Genomic DNA, 27,231 nt, shown 5'->3' with positions numbered 1-27,231 from the left:
CTCTTTAAAATAATTTCAAATTTAAGAATATTTCACTTTTGATGTATTTTCCAAAAATTAAATAACAATTGCATTTTAAATCTCTATGTAGCCAATTGTTTACTTACTAAAATATTCATATAAGGGTTTTCTAACAAAGTCAAAACTCAGTGACCACTGTTAGCATCACACAATAGCTTTTGCTTTCATTCGTAAATAATGAACGGTTCCAAGTACCTGACACAAAGCTCCATAGCAGCAAGCCTTGAAAAAGCAATCGAGTTCATAGCCGTTAACAACAAAAGAACACATGTAGAGTTTAAAATTACCCCATTTGCCTTGTTGATGAGATAAAGGGAAATACACAAAACAGAATGCTGAATCTTCAACAGGAAAGTTTCTCATAGTCATTAAGGAAAGGTCAGGGCACACTAAGACCCTCACACTTTACAAAGGCTACACACTGACTGATTGCTGAGACAAGTTCCCAAGAATTCTGGCTATGGAACCCTTTCACATCTGGATCCCTAAATCACCGCACAACATTCTGATAGGCAGTCCAAGAAAAATCAGCTAGCTTGAAAAGTTTCTAGCATGTTAGTCAAGGAAAAGGTCACTGAAGACGGGTGGTCAGTCCACTTTACAGGAGAACGAACTGACGCCCATGCTAAAGGGCCAGAGCAGAACTAAGAGCAGACTTTCAGTGCAGGGCTATGAGAAAGGACTGCAGGTGAGAACCACTGCAGAATCAGTAAGGAAAACGCAGAGACAAAGAAAGGCAGTCCTGGGAAAGCACTGAGCAGAACATGGCCACTGGGCTGAGCACCAGCCTGAAGGTCAGCCCCACAGCTTTTTAGGGATAAGCAATTCCTCAAGTTAGTCATCTTCTGCTCTGATCTTCCGTCAAATATTTTATATCTACTTTACACTTGGCAAGTGTAAGCCATATGTAGCCAAAAGCTATATAGACCTCTCACTGTACTTTAACTGGCATCTGTTATAATTGGTTTAAAATACATCTTCATGGGTGGGTGTGGCCTACTTTTTCTTCCTCTGATGAATAAAGCACTGTCCACAAGTAACTATAAAAATAATATTTGAGGTCAGAGAGATGGCTCAGCCATTAAAAAGGCAAGGGTTACAATAAAAACAATTGAGATTATATTACTGAAAATTAAATAAAATTAAAAATTCAATTCCTAAATCATAGTAATACATATCAAGGATTTGAAAAACCATACATGACTGTACTGAAATGCACAAAGATCACAATATCTTCCCATTGCAGAAAATTCCAGGGTACGGTGTATCCGACACCTACAAAACTAAATCCAAGTGCTGAAGGCAACTAATGCCAAGACTCCATTATAAGGCCTTTTACTGCAAGTTATAAATCAGAATTAGATTTTCACTCCATACAGTGCCACGTTTTGTGTACTCTATTCCTAGATTCTTGTTACTAAAAGGGCCATGGCCTGAATTTCACTTTTTGGCCCCTAAAATGGGGTCTATGCTTTATTTGATAGTCAAGTTTTGAAGAATGTGGTGAGCTAAGGAGAGATGTCTCCATCTCACATAAGGAAAAATAAAGCTTCAGCTTCTACATGTGAGCCAAGGCCTGCTAACTGGCTAAAGCAGTCAATGGTATCTCAAGAGCAGTTCAACCAAATTTACCATGACACACCTAGCAGAAACTACATTATTCCATTAACAATACAACAAGGAAAAAATAATACCTACAAGGTATGGCAATGTTTCCTCTCAGATGTATTAGCAACAGATACCTTAAACTTTCTAGTATTCATTGATTCATTTCCCTGACTACAAATAAACTTAAGCCTTTTCCTTTAGTCTATCGGGCAATTAATTTAATCTTTATAAAATACTTATTTAAATCCTTTTCATGTTTTTCTCTATTAAGATATTTCTTGGAGCATGAGTGATGGCTTGGGGTTAAGAGGTCATTATGCTTTTAGAGGACCCAGGTTTGGCACCCAGCACCCACATGTGATTTTTCTCCAGGATGGTTATTGCTTTATTCATTATGTTATTACCTTAAGTCATTTCAGGAATCATTTTATTTTCCTGCAAGAAAGGTGCCAGTTGAGCTAGCCCCATTTATGAAATAATTTGTCCTTCTACTCCCAAAGAGAAATGCGTTTACCATACTTTAACCATTTATATAAAGAGACAACTTTCTGAGCTTTTGAGTGAGTTCTCCCCAGCCATGTTCCTATCAGTTCCACAATGATTTCATGAGTAAATCTACATATAACTCTTCTGGCACCTTGGTAAGACATCCAGTCAGAACTTCTCATATTGCCCTTGGCTCTTCTCGAGCACCTGTCCTACCATTTTCTTCTCTCCTTGGCACTTAACATGCTCATTTGATTCAGTCATCAGCTGCAAGTTCACTAACTCAAATGTAAATTTCACGATTCTTTAAACAATAAAAATTATAATTGTACACATTCTTTCAAAATCACAATAAGGAAATGCTTCTCAATTTACTTTACTAGGCCTGTATAAATCTACAATAACAAATTTTAGCAAGAACATCATGGCGAAGTACAAGCAAGGACCCAATGGAAACCCCTGAAGTAACTGCTAACAAGCAGAGCCAGTATGGACATTAAAGCCAAGTATATTCCAAAAATGCAAATCTGGTATAACATAGAGATGATGCAACACAATTTTATATAAGATAAAAATTATAGAATCATCTCAACAAATGCATAAAGTATCTAACAAAACTCAACATCCATTCATGATAAAAAGCTTTAGCACATAGAAAACTCAGCCTCATAAAGAATATTACATATGACTAGCAGGTATATACTACCATGATCGGAGGCTTCCTGTTATCTTCATGATGCTGATTCTCCTAATCCAGAAACGTGATGCATTTTTCCATAAGAAGTGTCTCTCTACATGAAGCACGTCTCCCTGTAAAGCACGTCACCATAGGAGACACTGCTCCATATGAAGTCTCTCCACATGAAGCATGCCCCCATGAGAAGCCACCTCTCCACGAGAAGTGTGTGTCTCTACATGACACATGTCTCCATATGAAACATCTCTCCACAAAAAGCCTTCCTCTACTTACCTGTATTTAGAAGTCTCTGAAAAGCTTTAGGTTTTCCCTTAGAGTCCTCTGCATTATTCTAGAAGAAGCCTTGGTAATAACCACCTTTTCTTTACTCCTAACATTTACAATCCAACCTCAGTTACAAAATGTTAACAATAGGCGAAATTGTAGTAAGTAAGAATAATGAAAGAAGATCTAAAATGCCCCTACCATAAAAGACAGTGCAGAGAAAAAGACAAAGTTCTGAGGAAGTCTCACATCACCTATTCCCATGGACTAGGAGCTACATTTACTTTGTGACTATTTCATTACATAATTCACATCCTTTTCTTTTTATTTCTAATTTTTAGGTTAAAATAAAAGTAATGGGTTTTATCATGCTATCTGCATACACATCTACCATACATTAGTCTCAAAACCAAGCATTATATTTTTCTAGTTAAATTTTAAAAGTTGTTTTACTATGTCGGGGATCATCATATTTGGTGGGTTATTTCAAGGTTTGTCTTTCCTTTTTCCTTTGTGTTTATTGTTGCCACACACACACCCCACCCCATGATTGTCAGACTAATCAAATGTTCTATTCTACTTCGATCATCTCTATTTTCAAAAACAAAACCACTGCTTTGAATATGATAAATGTACAATACCACTTAATTACATCCTCGGCACCAAAATATTTATCTGCAACAATGAAAATATGCACATGTAGTAGGTTGCAATGTGAGCATCTGACTGCCATTTTTCCTGTGGTTATCCATGACAGATGCTTATCAGTTGTACTGACAGTTCTCTAGCAGCAATCCTCCTGCTGTGTTGCCTTTTCCTCTGAATTGCAACACTTCTCCCAGTGAAGGCTCATAACATGAAAATATCAAGGATTGGAAAGCTCAAGATGTTACCAGATTTCCAAGGTTTTTCTTCCATGGGCTGAGCTGCCTGTCAGCTAGACAAGGGGCTTCAGAGATGCAGCATTTGTGTGTCCTCACCAGGAAGAAGTGGCCTTCTCTTTGATGGGGCTGCCTTTGAGTAATCCATGACCCTGTAAGTAGCCACATCAATTCATTGGCTCACCAAACTGGACTGTAATGGAAAGGTGCCTTTGTTGTTGATGCCCCAGGAACAGTCACAATGCTCTCAGCAATTTGATGTGGATTTTAAATGTTTTCTATTTTACTAATTTTCACTTTATGCCTTAGGAAAAAATTTGATTTTCTTAATTTCCTGACATATTACTGCATTGCTCAATAATTATAATTATTTACCCACTAAATATAAAAGTATTTCCTTATTAGCCTTTTCAACAAATCAAAAACCCAGAAAAATAAGTAATTATGATAATTATTTTCTCTTTTTTTTTTTTAAATAAAGTCAAGTTTCATTCTGCTTCAAATGCATGATGGCAGTGATGTCACAGAGATCCCCTCATCCATAGAGAATGCTTTCAAATGCCCAGCGGATTCCTGAAAGTGCTAACAGTACTGAACTCTCTATAGAAGCAAGGAGGAGATGGGGTTCATCTGACAGCCAAAATGGCTACTAAGCAAATAAAAGTAGGGAGTAAAATACAAGATATGGTAAGGCAGACTAATGCTCTAGGTAGAAACAAGATGGCATCATGCTCAAAATGGCGCACAATTTACATTTTGTGACTTGCTTCTGGGAATTCCCAATTTAATGTTTAGACCAGTAGTTCTCAATCTGTGGGTTGCACCTCTCATGGGAGGGTCACTTAAGAGCATCGGGAAACATAGGTATTTATGATTCATAACAGTGGCAAAATTACAGCTATGAAGTAGCAATGAAAATAAGTTATGGTTGGGGCTTACCACAATACGAGGAACTATATTAAAGGGTCTCAGCATTAGGGAGGTTAAGAACTACCAGTTTAGACAGTTGGCCCTGGGCAACTAAACCAAAGAAGAGCAAAGAACAACAGAAGACTCACCTAATAATTAAACCCTGGTGTGATGACACTCTGTTTTCAAAATACACTTCATGTATTTACACAATTTCTTTTTGTAACTTATGATATCGCAGTTTTAAATATTTCATATTCTCTATTTTAGACTCGTAGTTTGATGGTGAAATGTCCCCCACATGCTCATGTGTTTAAGCATCGGTCCCCAGCTAGTAGCACTGTTCTGGGAAGGCTGTGGAACCTTTTGGACAGGAGACCTACAGATACACTGTCTTGGAGGTGGACTTGAGGCTTACAGACCCTGCTCTGCTTCCTGCCTGAGCTTTGCTGCTTCCTGATTGGCTCCACAGAACAAGCAGCTGCCTCTCCAGATGCCCTGCCCATGCTTTCCTGCATGAAGGCCTGTACTCTGCAGTGTCCTCCAGTAAGCTGTTTCTAACAGGGATTTGTCACAGCTGTGAGGAAGGAGCTTGGGAAAGGCTCAGAGTACATGGTTTTAATAATGACATATGTGATTTAACTATTATCCACACATATTTATTATTATTAACCCATTAGCGATTTAAAATGGTTTCAACATTTCACAATACAAGCCTAGTTTTGTCCATTTCTCCTTGAAGTTAAAATAAATTTGTACTTACATTAAATTCCTGTAATTTGGTGTTTCAGGGGGTTTAACAGTTACAGCTTCTCTTAACTTTAAAATTCGATCAAAACACTACACTATCTGTCCTCCACCTTACACTACACTGTCTGTCCTCCACCTTACACTACACCATCTGTCCTCCACCTTACACTACACTGTCTGTCCTCCACCTTACACTACACTGTCTGTTGGCTTCTGCTGTCCATTAGTCTGTCCTCCACCTTACACTACACTGTCTGTTGGCTTCTGCTGTCCTCATGCTGAGTCTGACCCTGACTTTTTTCTTTTTTTAAAAAATTTTATAATTTAATTTAATTTTACATATCACCCATGGATTCCCCTGTCCTCCCACCCGCCCCCTCCCCAGCTCACCCCCAATTCCCATCTCCTCCAGGGCAAGGACTCCTCTGGAGATTCAGCTTAACCTGGTAGATTCATTCCAGGCTGGTCCAGTCCCCTCCTCCCAGGCTGAGCAAAGTGTCCCTGCGTAAGTCCCAGGTTCCAAACAGCCAGCTCATGCACTAAGGACAGGTCCAGGTCCCACTACCTGGGTACCTCCCAAACAGTTCAAGCTAATCAACTGTCTCACTTATCTAGAGGGCCTGATCCAGTTGGGGCTCCTCAGCTACTGGTTCATAGTTCATTTGTTTCCATGAGTTTGGCTATTTGTCCCTGTCTAATCATAGACTCAACAATTCTCAATCATACAATCCCTCCTCTTTCTCGCTGATTGGACTCCTGGAGCTCTACCTGGGGCATGGCCATGGATCTCTGCATCTGCTTCCATCAGTCACTGGATGAGAGTTCTACCACAACAGTTAGGGTGTTTGGCCATCTGATCACCAGAGTAGGTCAGTTCGGGCTTTCTCTCGACCATTGTCAGTAGTCTATAGTGGAGGTATCTTTGTGGATTTCTGGGGACCTCTCTAGCACTTTGCTTCTTCCTATTCCCATGGGGTCTTCATTTATCATGGTCTCTTTTTCCTTGTTCACCCTCTCTGTTCTTGATCCAGCTTAGGATCTCCCACTCCCCTAAGCTCTCTTTCCCTCGACCCTTGCCCTTTATTAACCCCCCTCACATCCAGTTTGTTCATGGAGATCTCATCAATTTCTCTGTCGTTGGGAGATCCCTGTGTCTTTCTTAGGGACCTGTTTTCTAGGTAGCCTCCCTGGAGTTGTGAGTAGAAGTCTAGTCATCCTTTGGTTTACATCTAGTATCCACCTATGAGTGAGTACATACCATGTTTGACATCAAAATGCCCAACAGTCCAATTAAGAAATGGGGTATAGAGCTAAACAGAGAATTCTCAACAGAAGAAGACCAAATGGCTGAAAGACACTTAAGGAATTGCTCAACATCCCTAATCATCAGGGAAATGCAAATCAAAATGACTCTGAAGTATCACCTTACACCTATCAGAATGGCTAAGATCAAAAACACTGAAGACAGCTTATGCTGGAGAGGATGTGGAACAAGAGGAACTCTCCTCCATGGTTGGTGGGAATGCAAGCTTGTACAGCCACTTTGGAAATCAATATGGCGCTTTCTTAGAAAATTGGGAATCAATCTCCCCAAGACCCAGCTATACCACTCTTGGGCATATTCCCAAGGAATACTCAATCATACCACAAGGGCACATGCTTAGCAATGTTCATAGTAGCATTATTTGTAATAGCCAGAACCTGGAAACAAACTAGATGCCCTTCAACCAAAGAATGGATAAATAAAATGTGGCACATATACACAATGGAGTACTACTCAGAGAGCTTTTCCTTTGGGCCTCTAGCTCACACACACACACACACACACACACACAAATGGCATGGAGTCTTATTAATTATGAAAGCTCAGTCAATAGCTTAGGCTAGTTTCTAACTAGCTCTTACAACTTAAATTAATCTATTTATATTAATCTACATTTTGCCTCATGCCTTTTTTACTCTCTTCCATTTTGCATCTCCTGTTTCCTCTCTGTGTCCTCTAGCATCTCTCTCGTGCCTGCATTCATTTCCTCTCTTCTCTCTCTCTGCCTGGAAGTCCCACCTAACTTCTTCCTGCCTAACTACTGGCCATTCAGCTGTTAATTAAAGCAATCAAAAGGAGCCGTGGCAAAGACACATCTTCACAGTGTACAAAAAGATTATTTCATAACACTTAACTTGTTACTTAGTGAGTGCCTTAAATGACACATGAATTATGTTTCTATGAAAAATCAAATGGAAAAGTATCAGCTCATTTGATGGTTCTTGGTTTACTTAAAATGAAACTGGGAGAGAAAAGCTAGTAAATCTACCAGTAAAAACTACAATCTTAAACTCTACAAGCAAGAATCTGGAACTATTCTTACTATGATATCAAAACTTTCAAAATAAAAGACTTTATTGCAGATTAATGATATTTACTCTCATGATACACATTGAAACGGGTTTGTAGCTTATTGCATCTGAAGTTTCCTTTAGAATGTTTTTGAAGATATGTGAAATTTTGATTCACCACAATCGAAAGGAAATACTGCAATCGAAAGGAAATACTGTTAAGGACTATTAAACTTACTAATAACAAATTTGCACCTGAGAGCTAAAGCAGTGAGTGTTTACATATGGAAGCAGCACCGAATTTTTAAGTACAGAGTTGGTCAAAGACACTTAAAAATCACAATGCAAATTTGAAAGCATTCCTAAAAGGTATTTGAGAATATGTATTGAAATTATTGAAAATATATATTTCTACCTGAACCAAGAAAATGTGCTTTCCATGGCAGTTTTCTCTTGCACGAGATTGAGAAATGGAAATTATTAAATTTCTAGAAGCAAGTAATCTAAGAAACTATAAACGCTAAGATAAAATAAATATTTTAATGTATCATGGAAAAAGTATTTGGCTTCATCCAAAAGATACCTGACATTTATTCTGGCTTCTGGGAAGCTATGTGTGTCACAGCTGTTAAGGACTAACAGAGCAGGAGAACAGCCTCACTTGATACTGGGGGTGCTGCCATATCCAACAGGTATGAGCTCTCTAACCAACTGAGGCTCCCAGGAACTTTCCTGATCAGCTGACATCTATAGCAGGAGGCTATCACATACAATCTCAGGACAATGGAAGTTTCACATCTGCAGCTGTCCTGGTCTGTAGCTTTCGAACTTTAGTTGATTTTGATGTGGACCCCATCTGTATGTCTTGGTGATTTTGGTTTTCCATTTTTCCCCCATTGCTGGGATAAAACACTGACAAAGGCAACTTAGGGAATAAAGGGCTTGTTTTAGCTTGCAGCTCAAGGTACAGCTACTCATGGTAGGGGGTCAAAACAATAGGACTCAAGTAGCTGGTCACATTATGGCCACAGTCAGAAGCAGACAGCAACAAAAGCATTCTGCTGCTCTGCTCCTTTTATAGACCAAGATTCTACCTAGGGAGTGGTACCACCCATGGTGGGCAGGTCTACTTACTTTAATTAACACAATCAAAATGATGTCCTACAGGCATTCCCAGAAGTCATCATCTCCCAGGTGGTTCTCAATGTTGTCAAGTTGGTAATTAACACTAACCATTATGCCCTGTAATAAATAATCACACTGAGTATGCCCTAATCTACTCACCAAATAAATCTGGAGAAATGTGCTCTTAAATCTCAATCCCTGGCTACCATATTTTATGGTTATCATTTACATAATCAGAGGCAGAAAGTCCCAAATAGTAGCACTGAATGTATGTTTTTTAAAGATATCATTAAGTGTAAGGGGCCAGAAAAATGACTTTGTGAATAAAGTACCTGTTTGACGATCGAAGTTTAGATCCCCAGAACCTACATAAATACTGTGTGGGCATAGCAGCCCACCTGCAATTCCCAGTGCTTAGGAAAGCAGACATGATTCTTGAGCAAGCTGACTAGACAAACTAAGTTTATTAGTGAGCTACAGCTTCAATCAAGAGACTCCTTCTGAATAAATTAGGTGGAGAAATCAAAGAGGACTTATGACATCATCCTGGGGCCTCCAACTGCTTGTGCACAAACATGCATGTGCAGCAGGGACATGCATGCACCCACACACATGCAAACATGCATATACACATCCATGTACATCACACATTACATACAGAGATATTTCTAAGTCTCACCTTTCTATGTTTTGCAAGTTTTCTAAAAGTAATTATTATGTTTGTATGCAGAGATAAACATCTTTAAAACCTGGCTACCTAGGAAACTGATTCATTTAAAACAAAAGAAACTAAGCATCATTAGCTTTCACCAATATCATGCAGGGAAGGAACTACCACACATGGCTTATGTTAGTGACCACTAGCACATTACCATTTGCACAACAATCCTGTAACATTCAGGAAACAACAAACAATAAGAGAACTGCAGATGTCTGTAAATGGCCTGCACCTGTCTTGCCATCCATCATCATCCTCTCACAGGGGGACAAAGGTCAGGCATTCTTGTGCCATTTCTACACAGTGCAAATAGCAAACCAAAAGGCTGCCAATGCCCACAACCTCAGGCCAAGCCCTGGAGGCACAAGACCCTGCATTTTTTCCAGAATGGGATAATTTTTTCCCTTTTACTCAAGAGCTGAAGAAAGGAAAGAGTCATATCTATAGAGATATTTGGGGATATGTACTAAGATGGGATGCTGGAATAGACATAGAAAAGGAAGAGGGACCAAAGGAAAACAGACTGGAAAGAAATGGGCTCAGCTGTGCTTTCCATTAGCTACAATCTTATTCCTAATGGAGACACGTTTGGAATTCTGGACAATATAAGTGAGTTTGTTCAAAAATCAATAATGTCAAGCTGACACTATAGAACATACAAAAATGTTTCCTTAATGGAGTAAAAAAAAAAAAAAAAAAAGGAAGAAGTTCAAGTAAACAGGAGGGGGCAAGGACCAGCACACACCTTCTAAATCTAAGTCCACTACATGTGGTGCCAAGTTCTTAAAGGAAAGGCAAAATTACTAACAAGTACACCTCGTGGGACAATCAATTACCTAACATAAAATACTTGAAATGAATACACTTAGTATGGATTATGCCAGTTCTTCAATTAGGAATAAATCCGTGGTCATTTCAAAAGCTGCTTTTAATGGTGTTCTTAGTGGCAACTCTGTTTCCCCAGATGCTCCTCATCATCCCACCTTAAGCTATCCGTCCCCCAACAGTGAGCCCAAGAAATCAATCTGCTAATGTATAATTTGTAAGGCTCCTCTGACTAACAAATGGATAATTGATCCCTTCACAAATGTTACATCCATACAGCCAGAGTGGAATGAATAGGAAAAGAAGCCAGGCTCTTCTTCTCCTGCTCTCAGAGAGGCACTAGCTAGGGCCCAACACTGGCATGGTTTCCAGGCCAGTTTACTGCCCCTTAGTTACATCTAGTGAGAAGGTCACACTTGCATTCCACATGTGAAAAGCAAATGTCCCTGCTTCCATAGTCTGTATCCTTTACTGGTTATAAATCCTGGAGGAAGAGAAGGTCTCTACCTGGACTTCATGAGCCAAGGAAAGCATGCCTGGCCATTGGTGGTCTACAAGACACAGAACAAAAACTACATTTCTCACTGGCCAACCTTTAACGATACAACTGCAAACCTCAGGAGCCATCAGACTTCATCTCAAGCAGGAAAGCCTTCTTTGTTCCAAGATGGGGAATACGTTTAACAGAAAATAATCTTCAAGTGAGGCATTTTGTGAACATCTCCAGAAAAGCTCCAAATACAGGCTCAGTAAAGGCAAAAGAGAAGATGTAAAGTTCCAGCTGGCTCTTGAGGAAAGCCACATATTTACTGCTGCCCAACCTCTGGTCACTGAAATCCCTCATAAGTACCTGGGTAACTGACCGCCATCCATGCTTCCAAAACAAGGTGCTCTCCCAAAGAAGCTCAGAGGATGAAACAGTCGGGTGTAGCAGGAATCTTAAAGGTACTTATTAATAAAAACAAACCCGGGGCCGGGTATTGGGGTGAATGCTGGAAGATCAGAGAGAAGCAGAACAAGCCACAGCTTCCTCACCTAGCCAGTTCCTCAGCTGATCCTGTTTCCTGAGACTGGAAGCCTCTGAGTCCTCATCCAGATGGATCTCAGCTGAACTGTTGCTCAAAAACCTAAAAGCTGAACCAGCCAAATGCTTCTAGTTTCTGGTCCTCATGCCTTATATACCTTTCTGCTTTCTGCCATCACTCCCTGGGATTAAAGGCTCACTTTCTGGGATTAAAGGCATGAGTCACCATGCTTGGCTATATCCTTGAACACACAGAGATCCAGGTGGATCTCTACCTCTGGAATGCTAGGATTAAAGGCGTGTGCTACCACTGCCTATCCTCTATGTTTAATATAGTGGCCATCCTGTTCTCTGACCTGAGATAAGTTTATTAGGGTGCACAATATTTTGGGGAACACAATACCACCACAGTCAGGTACTAGCGTAGGTTGACTGATTTGTAACAAACATCTTTGCTGACCACTGTAGTAGGCTTACTGCTTTGTAACAAATACCCTTGCTGACCACTGTAGTTGGCTGACTGCTTTGTAACAAATACCCTTGCTGACCACTGTACTAGGATTACTGCTTTGTAACAAACATCCTTGCCAACCACTGTAGCTGACTGACTGCTTTGTAACAAATACCCTTGCTGTCTACTGTAGTTGGCTGATTGCTTTGTAACAAACATCCTTGCTAACCACTGCTTCTCCTCCCTCAGTAATGACAATCGCATTATATACTTTTGAACTTATGACAATAAGCAATTTAAACAATGCTGAATAAAAGAAAAACAAGCAATATAGCCTTTTGTTATTTATGGTCCCACTGACAAAACAAACCTATTTACAAGCACACCAGGTCCACATCTTCCAACAGGCTATGAAATCATGAACCCACTAAATACTGTTCAGGAGAAAATTCCTTAATGACATTTGGTACATATACTTCTCATTATGAAAAATGGAGAAGGGGCAAAGATATCAAATTAGCATTCATAATAAATATTAGCAACTAAAAATATCCTGTTCCAACTCTGCTTTAGTAGTATTAAGTGATATTGAATGGTGAATGTTACAATGTTATATTTATGAAAATTTTAAGTTTTCAACAATGCAAGGCACCAGTCTTCCAAGGAATATGAGTGGCATTCTCTTCCATTCCTGAAATTCACTGACATGCAGAAGAGATCTGCTTGAACGTGGTCAGCAAAGCTGCTCATGGAAAGATTGCATTAAACTGGCTTTGCATTAAACCCTGCTGCCCCTCAGCCCTCATGACTCTCCCCATCCGACATCTCCTCCACTGGCTCCTATTTACCTGTTTCCTCATTTCTTCACTGCCATTTTAGTTACAGCTTCTCAGGCCCCATTCTGGGCCGTGATATCTGACCTGCCTCTCAATGATCGGTATTCACTTCATTTCAGCTCAGGCCTCATCACAGAGCCCAATACTCACACACTGCTCTACTGAAGTAGACCCTTCTAGATGCTCAGTGTCACTAAATGACCTCTGTCCCTTTAGACAGTCCTGCCCAAAGTTCCCTCACACAGACCAAGACATGAATTCCTATCTATCATTCTCTCCCTTCGAGGCAGCTTTGGCAATCTTGATTTTCAACTGTCCTCTTTAACTCACACCTCTGGCTTGAGTACACCAAGCACAGCTGCCTCCTGTTTTTCCACCTAGAAAACCTCTGCTCTGAGTCAAAGCACTATCCCCTCATCAGGGGAAGACTTCTTTAATCCAAATGAAACAAAGAAGTGAGTTTCCTTCTGTCAACTGCACGCATGCTTTCTTTGGTTAAGCCTCCTTCCCCACCCCACCCATACCTCCCTGAGTCCGCTCCTTTCCATTCCATGTTGTATGTGTTCAATTACTCTTTTCATCCCCTTCCTTAAAACTCCTTTTCTCCCTCTCATGGTTCCCTTTCTAGTTTCAAGATATATAGCCACACTAACTCCTACATAATGACACACATGAGAAAATTAGGAGCTAGGATTCAAATATCTGAAATACATGCAGCTTTTTTTTTTCCTGAACCCAGGTTAGATTACTGGCTCTTTTCCAGTTATAGTCACTCTCCCGAAACTTCATGCCTTCCTTTTCTTTACGGCTAAATAAAATTCCATAACATACACCTATCATCATTATCATCACATTTTGATTACCCGTTCATCTGTTGAGGGGCATCTATGCTGATTCCATTTCCTCGCTACTATAATAAAGTAGCAATAAACCCAGATAGATGTGCAGGTATCTCTGTGCTAAGACACACAGTCCTTTGGGTGTTTACCCAGTAGTGGTAGAGCTAGGCCATATGGTTAAAATAAAAAAAAAAATAAATTAAAAAAAAAGCTCAATGAGCCTCAGGTATGAAAATCAGTAAGTGTGAAAACAACTAAATAACGAAATAAACAAAAGCCTTACAAAATAAACAAACAACTAAAGAAGAGAGGAAAACAATGAATTTTGTTACAATGTTGTTTTCCTAAATGTTTAAAAAGTTTTAGAGACTGTTAAAAACCTCAAAATAACTTTAAAGGAAAGATCTAGCCTCTGACCTGCTGTGGCCCTTCCAGAAGCAAAGGTGTTTCGATTCAAATTGGATTTGAATAGCTGACAAAGCTGACAGTCACTGGGCCGTCATATCCCATAATACTAACTATACTTCTCAGTTAAATGGCCATCTAGGCAAGAAATGTGCTTCTGACATCTACCTCTCTAACACTGCCAGCAGCTTAGGGCAATTGGGCTGAAACAGAAGCTGCTTTGTCAGTAAGGATTCCTTCCAAACAGAGAGAACAAGAAAGTAACAAACTCATCCCAATGACCTAAAAAAAAAAAAAAAAAAAAATCAACCCACTTTATTAGAATTTATTTTCTATTTGGAACAAACAGAAGAGGTACATGATAAAATGTAGTAGGGTTCATTGTACGTTGCATTTTAAATTTTCATATAATGGCTAAATTATTCCTTCACTTCACAACCCAGTAGTCATTGCCAACTAGCAACTTACACTTTCAAAAGTTCACTCTTACTTATTTAAGCAAAGCTAATCTGAATGGGAAAGTATCTGAGAAACTACACAGCAGTGACAAGCCAAGAACATAAAGACCTCCACCCTAAAGGTATGAGTGACAGCATGCCTCTCCCTGAAGGCGACATCAGCTGTGCTCCAACTGTGCTCCTCCAAGAGCTCCTGAACAGCACAACCCACTAAACTGTAGGCAGTATTTCCCCCAGCGGCTCCTAGGTTTAATAGTTCACCATCACCACCCTCAATGCTACAAAAACAATGTAAATAATACAAACAAGTTAAAATGCATAGAGTTCACTGCTCACACACAAATCTCAAGGCAGCCCTAAATATTTTCTCCTTCCCATGGTAAGAATGCTGTTTAATAAGGAAGACATCTAATACGTTTTTTCCCCCTTCTTTGTGTGTGACATGTACATGTGTGCAGACAGAGGGATGCGCTTGTCCTTGCATGTGAAGGGCAGACCCCAGCATCAGGTGTCTGCCTCCATCACTTCTCATCTTAGGTTTCGAGATAGGGTCTCTCACTGAAGCTGGCCACTAACCAGGAGGGATCTACCTGCTTACCAGAGCTGAGGTTACAGGCACACCCTGCTACACACCCAGCTTTTCCAGAGGTGCTGGGATCCAAACTCCGGTCCTCAGTGCTTGTGTAGCACCTTCTGTGGAATATTCCTTTACACTGTGTGAATATATCACTGTGATTGGTTTAATAAAGAAGCTGAGTGTCCAATAGCTGAACAGAATAAAGTTAGGCAAGAGAAACAAACTAAGGAGAGGAAGAAGGGTGAAGTCTGGAGTCACCTGCAGACACAGAAAGAAGTAAAATGGACATGTCGTACTAAGGAAAAGTACCAAGGCACAAGGCAAAGCATGGATAAGAAATATGAATTAATTTAAAATGTAAGAGTTGGCTAGTAGCAAGCCTGAGCTATTGGTTGAGCATTTATAATTAATATATAGTCTCCATGAAGGTTATTTGGGAACTGGCCAATGTGTGTGTGGGGGGGGAGGTCCGCATATATCTTCTGTGATATCTCTGAGCCCTTTGTGTATTACTTTTAATTAGCCATTTGAATATGACTAGCCTGTTCTAATGACTTAAAAATCAAATCACCTTATTAAAAAAAAGTGTCCATGACTTGAACTTGAATATCCTACATATAACATGACAAAACAAAACCCATATGGAAAGGAGATGAATGGAAAGAAGCTTTAAGGAGAAGTCTTCTTGTCTGAATAGTAAAGAATGTAATTCTACCCTTTCATGACATTAGATCATTGTTCTGTTTTGTTTTTTCCCCAGTGCTGAGATCAAAACTAGGGCTCTACCACTGACTAAATTCCTGGTCCTCATTGCTATCCTTAAGCTAATTACTGACCTTGAATTGTTATCACATATCAGAATGCTTAAAAAGTTTTTGATGGGCACTAAAATATCCTTAAGTACCATTTTTCTTAAATTTAAGAATATCTTCTACTCAAGAGATTTTAACCACCGTCCTCTATAAGAACATAGGACTTGATGTGAGTGCTGTAAACTTGGAAGGCCACAGGCTACCACCATTAATAGCTCCTCCTGACCCCTAACACCTTAGGCTACTGTCTCTACCCAGGGTCCAAGACAAAGAGCTTTGTGAGTGTGCCTGACTGGAAGGCTCAGACCTTGCTGCTGCACACTGCCAGAACACTACAACCTCTGCAGTGCTTGGGCACAGAGCAGCCTTTCTGCCTGCAGAAGACTTATTAGATGGATGTTCCTTGTCTAAATCCTAACAACCTTTAAAAGAACAGAGGGGATTTGGAAGGGATTGCCCTCTAAGAAAGTCATGTACTGCTGATTCCTAGACCTTGTTTTGTGAACCTTCATCTTCTGCTTATGTCTGCTGCATCCCCTGAACAGCAGCAGAAGGCTGCCTTGCACACAGCACCAGACATGAAGTAACCTTACTCCCACAGCCTTTGCACATACTTCCTGCTGTAGCTTCCCAGCTGGGCTATGACACCACTTTGTAAGGGAAGTCTCTGGTTCTTTCCGATGCATTCTGGGTTTTCTAGTGATACATTCTGCAGAACTGCATTCTTTCCCTTCTTTTACTCTTATGCTAGACAGACACTCACCATCTGGACACAGATTGCTTCAAGGAAAGAAGTCCATAGTGATGAACAAAGCAAAAGGGCCTTGCCCTTATTAAACTGTGAAAGCTTGGCATGCCATTCAGCTTGAGATCAACCCTGCAGACACCCAAGTCCAGACCTGGAACTTACCTTCCCAGAGCCTTCAGTGTCCTCAACTGCAGCATACTGCTCTGAGACAATATTACATTTCCTAACAACTCAGATGAACATCTTAGACAAGCTGATGCTAGTCTCATCATGGTACCTCAAATGGCTGTCTGCAATATTACATCTGAGACAAGAAGGAGAACTAAAAGGCCCTGCTACAGAAGTCAAGGTGATTCAGGCAACTGTGTAAGGAACAAATAAAAGCTTTTCTTCCAGGCAGCCACTCTGCCAATAAAAAATTGCTGAAAACCAGCCAAATACTGCATTGGTCCTGAGGTCATTATGAAGTGATCCTTATTACTAGAATGACACTGTGTTAAAAGGATAAACAGTTAAGCATTTATTCCAAACATAGATAATGTGAAATGAAATACTACTCAGTTTTCAGTGGGGACATATAATATGTAAAGTATGGTGAAAAAAATTTAATTGAGCAGATACTTTCCTTGGTCATACACAAAGCCACCAAAACATAAAATAACAGAAAAAGAAAGGCTGTCACCAAATTGTTGCAAATATGTTATAAGGAGACCAATTTGTTAATGGTTTGGTTTAATAAAATAAGTTTAACCATTCTAAACACCTACATGACATAAGCAGAATGTAAGGTGGGGGGTGGACAAACCAGGTCTGCCTTTGAGGAGTCTTTGAGCTTCTATGAAATAATTTAACACATTAATTTCCAGATCATAACATCAAATCAACTTACCCAGAGTGGGGGCTGCACTATGTTTAACTGTCATCACTTTGCAGGCAAATTTTGAGAACGTTTGCACGAGGAACTAGAAGTCATTATTAAGTGAACATCATATACATATTCTTCTGCCTGTGAACATCAAGGGCAATGTCACAGAGAAGATGGGTCACCATTTCCATGAGCAAGACAGGCAAGCACATTCTACCTAGCTCCAGCTATGGTATGGACTACAGTTCAGGAGAACACTGTGAAGGTCAACTGCAAGTCCTGCAAGCTACCCAGAAGGGCAGCTGTATTCTACTGGGATCTGGGAGCCTCTTGCTGGTGAAAAGGAGAATGAAAGCCCAGCATCACTTTGGGAAGATTACTTGAGCAGCTGTGTGAAGGGTAGATTTGCAGAGACACGAGACAGGGAGATCAGCTGGGCTTTACTGCAATAACCCATGTGAGATTCAATAAAGGCTTGAACAAGGGCGGTGGCAATCTGCAGAACTAGTGCAGGGAGAACAAGATAAAGGAAGCATCAGAAGAATAGACAGAGAACAATGGAGCAGATGACAGGGATAAATGTCAGAGATGAAAAGTAAACACTGAGGCATAGAAAAGAACGGAGGGACCTTCTGATGATGCTTACCAGCATAAAAAAGACTACTCTTTGCAATGAGGCAGAGTGACTTTGTTCTCTCCTTCTGCAATTATATGAAAAAGAATGAGAGACTTTGCCTTGTAGGCCCACTAGATCCCAAGGAAAAAGAGCATTTGATGTCTTATTAAAAGGCAGGCCTCTGTTGACAGCAATGTTGCTGGCCTATGGAGCCAGAATTCAGTGCAGAAAGCATGGTGTCGTTCCTTCAACTCCTGACAGTAACCTGCAGTGGCAATATCTGCACATAACACACAATCCAGCTGATCTGTGGGCAGTGGTGGCACACGCCTTTAATTCTAGCACTTGGGAGGCAGAGGCAAGCAGATCTCTTTGAGTTTGAGGCCAGCCTGATCTACAGAGTGAGTTCCAAGACAGCCAAAGCTATATGGAAAAATCCTGTCTGGGAAACAGAAAAAAGAAAACAAAAGAAACAGAAATTGGTTTTAATGTCCAGATGAGTATAGAGAAAGGTAGACATAGTGTTGTGGAACTGACCATGTTCCCATGATAGCTAAATTATAGGATGTGTAACACTACAACCCCATGCACAAAGTTTTTCTCTTTTTTCCCAAGAACAATGCAGTGGAGCCATGTGTTTTAATAAGAATACAACACTAGAAATGAGTTGCCATCCTTGAGACTATATAAATATGAAAGAATAAAGAACATGCTACTTTTCTTTAAAATTAGCTCCTAACAAAGCTACCCTTGCATTGCTGTTCTGAGGACCTGCTATATAATGGCTCAAGAAGTGCAAACAAGTTCAAAGTTGACATGAGGTCCATGAGACCCTGAAAGCCCCAAACACACACAAAAGCCAAACAATGCCCAAATGCCTGTCCATGACCCACTTTACAATGGCATGAGCATCTTATGGGCCCACAGACATTCCTGTTTTTCCACCACACAAGTCAATGATCCTATCACGGGCAAAGAAAAAAACAACCTAATAGCAATAAAGATGTTCTCCTGTTTCTCATTATCATTTCAACTCTGCTGCAGCAATGCAAAATGCCAAACTTTCAATAGGTTAAAACCCTTCTATTTAAGAGCTAGTGAAATCACTCATCTAAAAAAGACAATACAAATAGTTTACATAACCAAATCATTAACCAAAGTGCATCCTTCCTAATTTACTTTTCCAATACCTGGTAAAGAAATACCACCCCCCAATTCACAAATTCAGCTGGACTTTTCCCCACAAAAACTACTGCTATAAAGCTCAGTACAAACACAGACTTCCAGTGGGTCATTTCTCAAGTGGATTACACCTCTTGATGTTTCCAACAGGAAGAGGGATGCCAGAGACCAAGCTGCATCTGCTCTGCGTTAGAAAGAAACTGCTTCAGTCACTTCCCCGGACCTTCCTGGACAGAGCTCACCTAGCTAATTACTAAGTTCTCTTTGCACCACAGAATAAAGATAGGCCCCCTCCCAAACAGACAAAGGACCTAATGGAGCAGCCGGTAGAGTTGATGTCAGAGTATGGGCACTACATAAGCCTCTTCTGCTTTTCTTTTTCCTTCTTCCTTCCCTTTTTCCCAGTCTTATATGCAATAAACATTAAATCCCACTACATGAATAAATTAACATATATTCTTCAAGGAGTATAAAAATGCCTGCAGTTAAAAGCCACTCTTCACTTGGTTCATCTTCTGATATTTATCATTTACCCAGTCTTGCACTATATACTTTAAAAGCATTAGCTCAAATAACCCAAAAATTGATATATAAATCTGAGATATGATTACAGAACACTTTTGAAGATGAAGAAAATAAATACATGCCTTTAAGCACTTGGGAGGCAGAGGCAGGTGGATCTCTGTGAGTTTGAGGCCAGTCTAGTCTACAGAGTGAGTTTCAGGACAGTCAGGGCTACACAGAGAAACTCTGTCTCAAAAACGAAATTAAAAAAAGAAAAAGAAAAGAAACAAAGAAAGAGATAAAGAAAGAAACACCCAACACAAACTATAAATGAGAAGACTGACACATATTTACTCTATTAAAAAATTATGAAATGAAATGGCTATAATTGAGAAATTTAAACATGAGCCACATACTAGAAGGAGGTATCTGCCAGTCTTTTAAAGACTTACTATTTTTATTTGCATGCCTGTGTGCCAGTGCATACAGATACCTGTGGAGGCCACAAGAGAGTGTCAGCTTCCCTGGAGCTGGAGCTTACAGGCAGTTGTGAACTTCCCGTGTGGTTGCTGGGAACCCAACTCATTTCCTCTACAAGAGCAGCAAGTGCTCTTAACCACTGAACCATTTCACAAACCATAATACAGGTAGCATTTTTACAGAATAATATACTTGTTAAAACATGGCACAAATATATCATATCTTTTTTAAAACTTAAAGAATCAAATGCCGGGCAGTGGTGGTGCACGCCTTTAATCTTTGTGAGTGCGAGGCCAGCCTGGTCTCCAAAGCGAGATCCAGGAAAGGCACAAAGCTACACACAGAAACCCTGTCTCGAAAAACCAAAAATTCAAATACATGCCAATAAACCAATAAAGCTCATATTCGTAATACCAAGATAATATAAAAGTAGAAATATCCCTCATTTACTGTTGAAAACCATTAAATTTGACTTGCTAGTGACAATTCTGATTCTGAGTCATATGACCCACCCTAATCAAGAGTTGCTTTCTCAATTTTTTTTTGCCTGTAAACAATAAACTTTTTAAGTACAAATCAATTTAGAACTTTACATATATACTAACAAAGTACATGTACCACCCTCAAGAGTAAACAGCCTCATTAGAAAACAGAAAAATACAGATTAAATCAATATATTTCCCATTTTCTAGAAATCTAAACAATGGCAATGAGGTTTTGCATGAGAATGGCCAATGCTGGTGACCACAAGTAGCAACACAAACACATTGCTAAACTACACTGGTGGGTATAACATGGCATGCCAAATTGTAAGGAAACACAGACACTTGTAACAGAAACCTGATGGCCTCTGGCCTAGGCCCCTCACCATAAAGAACATATTCAAAAGCTTCCTACCCACCAAGGATACTCATCCCCGGCTGTACTCTAGGGTTCAGCACCATTTGATATGTGGGCAAAGCATCGACAACTCCAGACAACAACAAATGGATCCACTTTTTTTCTGTATTGTTTTCTTTGTGCATGTGGGACACGTACATTTCTGTTGCCAATGTTGTTTTCACAAATAGTTCTTTCCTTTGCACTGATGAGAAATGCAATTATATAGATGAGCTTTATTTTGTTTACCTATTTACCATAGACAGACAACAAAGGTTGTCTACAGCTGGAGTGTATTATAAAAAAGCCTCATGACTTTTGATATATGTCTTTCTATGCACACCTGTTTTCATCTCCATGTCTAGAAAGTCTGGGGCATACAGTGGCTTTACATTTAATTTCCTAAAACCTTGCCCACTGCCTGTTATTTCTGCATCAGTGCCATCAAGTTCTGCATCTGTCGGGGGGATACAGCTTATGGCCAGAGCACTTTCCCAGACAGTGTAGGGTCCTGGGTTTGATCCCCAACGCTACAAGGGAAGGGAAGAGGAGAGAGGAGCAGAGGGGAAGGAAGGAGGTTCAGCTCTTCCACATCCCCTAACCCTTGACATGGCTACTCTTTGTAATTGCAGCCATTGTAATAGGTATCTAAATTATGTTATCCCATTTTACTGAGCTTTAGTGTGTTGTTTCTCTTCCTTTTGATGAAACAGAAAGCTGGAGTTCAGATTCATAGTATTGCTAGAAGTTATGATACCATCTGATTGGTATGAAATAAACATCAAGTGATAAGAATGTTATATAAGTTTCCATACTATGGAGAGGTGGAGGAAAATATGCTTCAAGTGTCTATATGTTCTAATTAATATACAAGTCAATTAAATAAAAGATAACTGGGAATTATTGCCAAATAAATAGTTTCCAAAAAGGGGGTGGGGAGTGCAACAAAAAGAAATCTATTCAATAAGAAAATCAGATTAAGAAGAAAGTATATACAATTACTTTGAGACATACTCTGTCAGGATTCCCAAATATTAAAACGTTTCTTTTAAATAAAACAAACACAAGGTAAAAATGCTGCTAAACTATCTAAGCAGACCTTATGAATACACAAAGGCTCAGCCTTCTGGTTCATAACATCCAATCTACCATTCATCTCCTGGTTTCATTTCCCAAATACATCAACTTCAAAGCCAATCACCTTGCAGAAACAATCTCTAGAAACCCAGCACTTTTCTTGACATCTACTGGCTAATCCTGGCAAAAAGTCTGTGTAACTGTTGCCTACCTATCCTTTGCTGTTCACTCCCCTGTTCTCAAGCTCCAGAAGGATACACAAATGTTTATATGAACACTTTCTGGTAACCACTCCTCAGCCTGGTGATTCCGTTTCTCAGAAGAATCCATCACATTGACAACCTGAAACCCAGCTATCCAAAGCTCAAAACTCCCAATTCCAGCTTCCACAGCTTCTCAGTCTCCTTTTGCAAATGTGATTGCCGCTCCTGAGTCTCACCTTGCTCATGATCTTTCTCTCACCTTTTTTTTTTTTGAAAAAAATGGCTGAGTCCCAAAGAAAGGCCCAGTCCAAGAGTGCTATCAATGCAGAAGGAAATAATCCACAGGTTTCAGCCAGCTAAACTCCAGGCTACTAACCATCTTCACAGCACAGTCATGTTTTAGGAAGTTAAAATTGCTTCAGCCTGGACTTTGAAACAGGAAAGTTTCAGGGTATTTCCTTCTATGAAGAACTATTAAAATCTAGCTGCTAAAGAGCTACCTGCCCAAACACACTGACCACAAAAGGGTCAGATATTTCAGCATCCTTCACTCTACACTTGACTCTAAATTAGACAAGCAGCCTTGATGCCAAATAAGTTTTCTTACTCGCTTAGATGCATGGATGCCACAAAGTTATCAAGGTACCTGTGCCTAATCCACAAACTTGAGATTATATTTAATGCAGAAAATTGGAAATGTGAGTTTCCTCAGCATCGTTTATCAAAAGTTAGAATGTTTCCCATTTAAGTAATTCACAATTCATTTGACACATCTCTTATCACTGAAAACACTGTGCTCAAATACAGAAAACAGGTTCTCTAAGCACATGAGAGTCTGAGACCTGTCAATCAGTCTTACAGAATTATAGATGCTGGCACATTTGGGCCAACAATGTACCATTCTGATCATATCAACAGATACAAACCCTGCTTCCTAATTAATGATGCCACAGCTAAAATAGTACACTACAGTCAATACCTGCTTCAGGACAGGCACCAGATAACAAAGGACATATAGCATGATGCATGGCTTGTCTGAGTGAGGAGAGCTAGCTGAGGTTCTTAGACCTGATTCCCAAGACTCTTCCAATAAATAATCACCCCTGATATCACACATGCTACATGACAAGTAAAACATAGCTAGGGAATCATGCATGTATGCATGCATAGTAATTCTAATGTGGGAAGAAAGCTATAAAACTCCATCTGGAAAACTGTCCTGATATATGGAATTTTTCTGATTTGAACTAAAGTCATATGAAATGTTACGTGAGATGCTGCCAGGCAATGTCAGGATTGTACCACTTTAGAGTGTGTCTATGAAGTTAGCTACTAGAACTTCCATACTACAGTCCACCATTGAGACAAGTCAGGTCAGAAACACAAGGCAGGAACTGAAGCAGAAGCCATAGACAGACACTGCTCACTGGCTTGCTTCCCATGGCTTACTCAACCTGGTTTCTTATACAACCCAGGGCCACCTGCCCAGGGGTAGCACCATCCACAGTGAGGTGGGCCTTCCCACATCATCACTAGTCAAGAAAATGCCCCCACAGACTTATAGGCCATTCTGATGGAGGTAATTCTTCAATTAAGGTACCCTCATCCCAGGTATGTCTAGGTTGTGACAAGTTACTAAAAACCAACCAGCAAGGTTTAAGGTCCACAGCTTATACCAGGCAGCTAGATGTACCCTAGGAAAACACTATGGTCAGGACAACTTGCACAACAGAGATTTCCCAGTTCTGGGGCAGGGGACCTCTTTGGTGTTTCTAATGCCCCTCCCCCATGGCCTTATCTAAATCTAATCACCTCCCAAATGTCTCATTCCCAAACACCATCACAGTGGAGGTTAGGACTTCAAAATTATGAATTAGCAGAGGAGATACAATTCATTCTATAGCAGATTGCAATAGGAAAAAAATAATCATACACATAGTGAAAAACCTAGGTGTGAATGATACACAGGCAAGCAAGATCTGATTCCCAGATGTCTACTGAAAGGATACACAATGCCAACTAACTAGCTTCAGAGGTGTAAACCAAAAGAAGGTACCATCAACCAATACATGCTTATTTGGCACCAAACAGCCCCAGAAGACGAATGGGAACAAGATGTAGAAATACAGGGACATGCAGCTGCAACAGGCAAGATGAAGGACCACATTCCAAGGAAAATGATAACAATGCATGTGTTCAGAGGAAGAAAAAGCCTTGGACCCTGGCCACGGCCGGGAATGCACCTTTCCAATCTGAGCTCTAGCTGCTTCTCTGTATTTCTTTTGATCCATATGTCATCTTCTGATTGTTATATGTGCATGCTTGTTCCTAAGCTTTCCATCATATTCTTTACATCTAAATTCCCTTTCTTCTATTAACTTTTATTATCTACATGACGTGTTTTTCGTAGATTGCTGTTGTGGGCACATGCCAGGAACTAGTTTTGTTGCTTATTTGGTTGGTTGTTTGCTTGTCAATTTGACACAAGCTAAAATTATTTGGGAAGAACCACACCTGGAAAAATGCCTCCGTCGCCTATAGGAAGATCTATAGCAGGTTTTCTTGATCAATAATTGATGTGGGAGGGCCAAGCTTACTGGGTCAATGCCACCCCTGGGCAGTTACTCCTGGGTTGGTATAAGCAAGTAAGCTAAACAACCCAAGAGGAACAAGCCAGTAAGCAGCTGAGCTCACCAAGGAGCCAATAAGTTTGACGGTCTCTGCTTCAATTCCGCCCCTCAGGTTCCTGCCTTGAGTTCCTGTCTTGGCTTCCCCCCACCCCCCAATGAACTGTAACTTGTAAGACACATAAACCTTTTCCTCCCCATGTTACTTTTGATCACGATCTTTATTACAGCAACTGAGAGCAAATTATGATAGCAGTATAGATGAACCATATTATACATCTATTTTCAGTTTCTCAAGAATATTTTATACTGATATCCAGAATGCCTACAACAGTTTGCAATCCTACCAATGGTAGATGAGGTTCCCCTTTCTCCAGATGCTCACCAGCACATGTCTTTCAGCTGGGTGAGAGGATATTTCAAAGAAGTTTTCATTTATATTTCCCTAATTTGCTAAAGGTGTTGAATGCTTTTTAAGGGATTTTTGGCCATTTTTTTTTTCTTTTGAAGAATAAACCTAAACTCTCTGTTCAGATTCATAGTCCATTTTTAATTTGTTTCTCAGCCCTTTGTTTTTGGAGTTCTTTATATATTCTGGATATCAATCCTATATCAGAGTAATGGCTGGCAGATTTTTCTCCCACTCTATAGGCTTCCTCTTTATTTGATTGTTTCCCTTGTTATACAGAAATGTTTTAGTTTTAGGAGGTCGTACTTGTCAATTGTTGGCCTTAATTCCTGGACAAATGGATTCCTATTCAGAAAGTTTTTTCCTATGCCTATATCTTGCAGTTTTCTGCCCATGTTTTCTTCTAGCAGTTTTAGTGTTTTGAGATTCACACTGAGGTCTTTGATTAATTTTTGTATCCTATACAAGACCTGAATAATGACAATACCAGTTGACATACCAACATGGATAGAGGAAATCTCACAAGGCCCCACCCCAGAGTGAAGAACTATAAACAGGCAATTAGTGAGTGACTCCTAAGATGGCGACAATCAATCTTCCCCAGCAACTGTTAGTACATTTTTTTTATTATTGTAGGAAGAGGCCTTACAAATCTTGTTATTGATGAGTTTCCTGAGTCTTATACGTTTCTTTAGCTTTCTGAGTTTATGAACCCCTTCCTCCCTCCTGGAGAGAATGTTTCAGTTCAGATGAAATTACTATACCATCTCTTCCCACAGGAGCAAGAATGGGAAATGAGAAAGTTTTGACATTTCTAGGAGACAGAATCTCAAAGGCAACGTCCTGTTCATCTAGCTCTTAGAATATTTGTGTCCCATCTTCCACAATGAAGTTGTGTTGCATATATATCAACTGGGACTGGGATCCATAACTCTATATTTCGTAAGTTGTGATTTTCTGTAAATGTCTCTCTCTGTTGCAAAGAGAAGTTTTCTGAATGAGGGTTGAGAACTATACTTATCTGTGAGTATAAGGACAAACAAATATTTAGAATGCAGTTACAAATTATGTTGGCTTGATAAAGTGGTCGTTGTAAGTTTTCCTCCAAGATCCATGACTTCATTTACCCTACACAGTTGGCTAGGTTTCCAGTACCAAGGGTGATTTCCCTCTTGTTGAGTGGCTCATAAGTCCAATTAGAGAGCTGCTGGTTATTGCCAGGGTACACATGCCACTTCTGTACCCTTAGGGCTATCATGCCATGTTGGTTGCTGGTGTCATAGCAAGATAGGACTATTGGTACCATAAAATCTAATCCTCAAGATCCAGGAGGCTTTCAGAAAGTTCCAGCTTGGCAACCTCTGAGCTTCATGTCTGAAGATCATGTACTTTACATACAATCAACCCCACTGTTCTTCTATCTTATTCCTCTACCCTTCCCCATTGGTCACTTTCCTGTTTCCAAATAGACCCCCTTATGCTTTCAAGTCCTGTTTTTTTTTCTTTCTTTCTTTAAATCTATTTCAATATGAAAAAATACTCAATATTTGTTTTTCTGAGTTTGACTAATTTCACTTAATATGATAATTTTCATCCATTTTCCTGAAAATAAGAATATTTT

General features: G+C 39.9%; 1 protein-coding gene across 1 annotated transcript in view; it reads right to left on the bottom strand.

Moving 5' to 3' along the window:
* The window catches only part of Vps41 (VPS41 subunit of HOPS complex), a 156,742-nt gene that overhangs the window by 95,900 nt on the left and 33,611 nt on the right, over window positions 1–27,231 (bottom strand). The window lies entirely within an intron of this gene.

This window comes from Onychomys torridus, chromosome 5, assembly GCF_903995425.1.
Source record: "Onychomys torridus chromosome 5, mOncTor1.1, whole genome shotgun sequence".
Lineage (NCBI taxonomy): Eukaryota > Metazoa > Chordata > Mammalia > Rodentia > Cricetidae > Onychomys > Onychomys torridus.
The sequence above is the reverse complement of the archived record's forward strand: the minus strand, read 5'-3'. Positions and strand labels throughout refer to the sequence as shown.